Source organism: Pinus tabuliformis, chromosome Q (genome assembly GCF_031772625.1).
Source record: "Pinus tabuliformis cultivar Carrire ecotype Pingquan chromosome Q, CPIR1, whole genome shotgun sequence".
NCBI lineage: Eukaryota > Viridiplantae > Streptophyta > Pinopsida > Pinales > Pinaceae > Pinus > Pinus tabuliformis.
In genome coordinates this window covers 1298792621-1298796568 of record NC_142296.1, presented here as the reverse complement: position 1 = coordinate 1298796568, position 3948 = coordinate 1298792621, and positions in this window count along the sequence as shown.

The following is a 3948-nucleotide window of genomic DNA, read 5'->3' as shown; positions in this document are numbered from 1 at the left end:
GACGCTTTCCCTTTTTCCTTAGATGTTTCCTGCACATTGCTTCATGTTGTTTCCTGTTTTTCATTCCTGCAGTTCACGCAAAGGAAAAGAGTAATGATAATAAATTTTGACACGAAAGCTCTAAGCTCTACGAATGTATAAAATCATGACACCCATAGTGAACTGACTCTTCAAAAAACACAAAACTGTCCTTCATGAATACTTTGGTGTACATTCATTAATTTCCTTTAAGGCGCGCGCCCAATTTTTGGTTTAGGGACAGCTTTTCTTGAATGCTGAGCCGAGGAAAATTTGCGATGGGTGATTTCTGCGACTCACATCGCAGCATCGCGGATCGCATTATCAAGATGTGTCATCGCAGAGTTTCATGATCAGTTTATCACAGAACCACGTTATCGCATTGTCGCAAGATCGTAGCATCGCGTTTATCACAAGATCGCAGATCGTTGCAATTTGTTAAGTTATTGTGTGTTGTTTATGCGATGTCGCATATCGGCCATCGGAGATTTCTTAAGATCTTCATTTATGGGCGCTTCTTAATGTATGCGATGCGATGAATTTCGCGTCGCTTTTTCGCAGTTTTTTATTGTGCTCATAAAGAAATGTTTTGCTCTTCTCCGTGCGATGTATTTTTAAGGAGTATAATACAAAAAAAATTATAAATTTTTTTGAATTTTTTACTAAGTGTCCCCACTTGTTTAGTGTTATTGCTAATACTAAAGAAGGAGGGGGGTTGTTGGTGGCGACAACAATGGCGATTCACTTGGAAGAACCAGTTATCTCTGCTTTTCTATTGAATTTTTTAAACTTCCAAAACGGAAAAAATTTCATAAATCTAAACTTTGTTATGGACAGATAGAGAACATTATGCCTTATTCTATCAATGATATTTTGTTTCAACCTCTTTCTATTCTAATTGTTTGCTTCCTCAGGCTTGTCCTTATATTTATATCAGCCATTACTTGGTCTTGTAAATATAAAATAAAGTCTTCTCTGTGTGCTTGCTTTAAAATATCCTCGTTTGTCGTAGGTAGAGCCTCTGCTGCCAGCAGGCATCCATAGCCTCGACAGGGTTACCTGTTACCCAGCAATGATCCTTTATCCTGCTTAAGGTTATCTACAACCTTCAAAGAAAAATCCACATTGACACTTTTTCCTTTTTTATTCTTAAAGAACAATGTCTTGGTTTGGTATCCAATTTATGACACAGTCATTCACTTGATTTACACTTTTGCTGAACAAGCTGGCTCGTGATGAGACCCCTTGTCTTTTGATTTCAACAATCTTGAGTCATTGCCCTGTTTTGATGGACAGTGTTTGGCAAAGTCAGCAAAGTTATAATATATGTGATCATGATAAGTCGGCTCGTGATGAGACCTCTTATTCTTTGAGATATAGTGTTTCTTGGATTGTTCCTCTGAATGCTGCGATTTTCTTTAATAGGGAGGAAATCATTGTTTTCCTTAAGAAAGCTCTGGACGACAATAATAGAGTTTGAAAACAGCAGTTTTACAGAGAATCTTTATTTTGTATTGCTACCTTTCATTGTGCTGATATAAAACAATTTCTTCGCTAAAGGTTGCTTTCATCAAATTTTTTGAAGTTGAAACTAGTATCATATCTAGGCTAAAGTTTTTAACTGTATCTCTCAATAATAAAGATCAGATTTTCAAAAAAAAATTATTTATACAAGCGAAAAGCTCAAAATCTGAAAGAGAATTGGTGTCTTTTCGTGAATACCGTTAGTAACCATTTACAACTGGTTTTATTATGAAAAAGAAAAGAAAAATAAAACTATTCTACAAAATAGAAGAATAATCTTCTATGGAAAATATATTTTAAGGATTTGTCCATTAACAGACAAAGAATCCCTTCTACCTGCTAAATCCTGTAAGACAAACATTGATGGACCTATGACTTCAACAATTTGAAAAGGACCAAGCCACATCTTTTGAAATTTTGTATGTTTTCCCTTTTCTTCATGAGCCTTATCCCATTTCAAAACTAAATCTCCCATCTGAAAAATTTTTCTGGTCATTATGTTTGAATCAAAAGAGGATTTTATTAGCGCTTGATGATGAGCATGGGTTTTCTTAGCTTGTTCTCGTTGCTCTTCTAATTTAATTATTTCCATTTGTCTTAGTTGTATGGAGGAAGTAGGTACTTCATCAATGTATTGTATTAAAGACAAAGAGGGAATGACTAAGTGAGTTGGAAGAACCACTTCTTTCCCATAAACTAAATTAAAGGGGGAAGTGTCGATCGAAGCTTTTTTCGTTATTCTATCTGCCCATAAAGCATTTACCAAAGCTTTATGCCAATTCTTTTGGTTCTGGTCAACTGTTCTTTTAATAATCCTGATTAGGTTTTTATTTATTGACTCGGCTAACCCATTACCTTGCGGATAGTAATTGGCCGAATATTTTAGTTCGAACCCTCTTTTAAGTGCAAACTCATTCATTGCATTTCCATAAAAGTATGATGCATTATCAAACATTAAAGTTGTTGGCAACCTAAACCTAGTGATTATAAATTGATCTATGAATTCGATAATATTTTCAGAATTAGCTGTCTTGAGAGGAACTGCTTCTACCCATTTAGTAAAATAATCTGTTGTCGTGAGGATGTATCTATGCTGCTTAGAAGAGTGAGGAACGATCTCACCTATTATGTCCAAGCCCCACTGACTGAATGGTTGCTCGATGTTTACCGGTTGTAGTGGCAGGGACGGCTTCTTTTGTCTTCCAGCAATAGTTTGGCAGACTTGACATTTCCTCACGTAACTGTGTGAATCTTTGAACAGCGTAGGCCAGTAATATCTTGCACGTAAAATTTTATGTGCAGTAGCATCTCCAGCATAGTGTCCGCCTGCTGGTCCATCGTGGAGTTCCTCATACATTTGTATCTCTTCAGATGAAATTTCAGAGATTTGCAATGCTCCAGCCAACATTTTGCAGAAGCCTTGACCTCTTACAATGTTTGCTGGTTTGATCTCAAGGTCGTATTCCTGTAAAGCAGTGATCCAATTTGCTCTTTTCTCGCCCATATCCTTCTGTACTAGAAGATTTCTTACCGCTAGAAACGGTACTATGATCTTAATATGGGTTTTAAGTAAGAAAGGTCTGAAATATTTGACCGCTTTGAAAACAACATAGGCCTGTTTTTCCACGTCTGAATAATTGAGTTCAACACCTTGTAAATTTGAGCAAAAAAATGCAATTGGAGCTTCCGCTTTTTCTTGATTTGATTGAGTTAGAATCGCAGCATATGATTTCTCTGAGGCGAATGTGTATAAAACAAAAGATTCTGAAAAATTCGGGGTTGCTAAAGATGGAGCATTAATAATAGCTTGTTTGATCAGGTTGAATGCTTCATGTTCATCTTGACCCCATTTAAAATTTGAATTCTTTTTAATCATGGTTTGCAAAGGAGACACAATTCGTGAAAAATCTGGGACAAATCCCTTTACAAAATTGATTTGACCAAGGAAAGATTGCATGGCTTTTTTATTATGAGGTAGAGATATTTCAGAGATTTCTTTGATTCTGTCAGGAACAATGTGAATACCGGATTTTGACACTATGAATCCTAGAAGTTTTCCTTCACTTAATGCGAAAAAATATTTCTTTGGGTTAAGTGAAATCCCATACCTTAAACATCGTTGAAAGATTTGTTTTAAATCTTTGAGATGGTCGCTTCGCTTCTTGGAGTACACTGTTATATCATCCAAATAAATTACTACAGATTTATTGACTAAACCCTTAAATGCGATGTCCATGGCTCTTTGAAATGTAGCGCTGGCATTAATCAAACCAAATGGCATCTTCCGATATGCATATGTGCCCCATTTAGTTCTGAATGTGGTTTTCAACTGATCATCGGGATGCACCAGCACTTGATTATATCTTGAAAATCCGTCCAAGAAAGACATCAGTTCTAAGCCTGCTA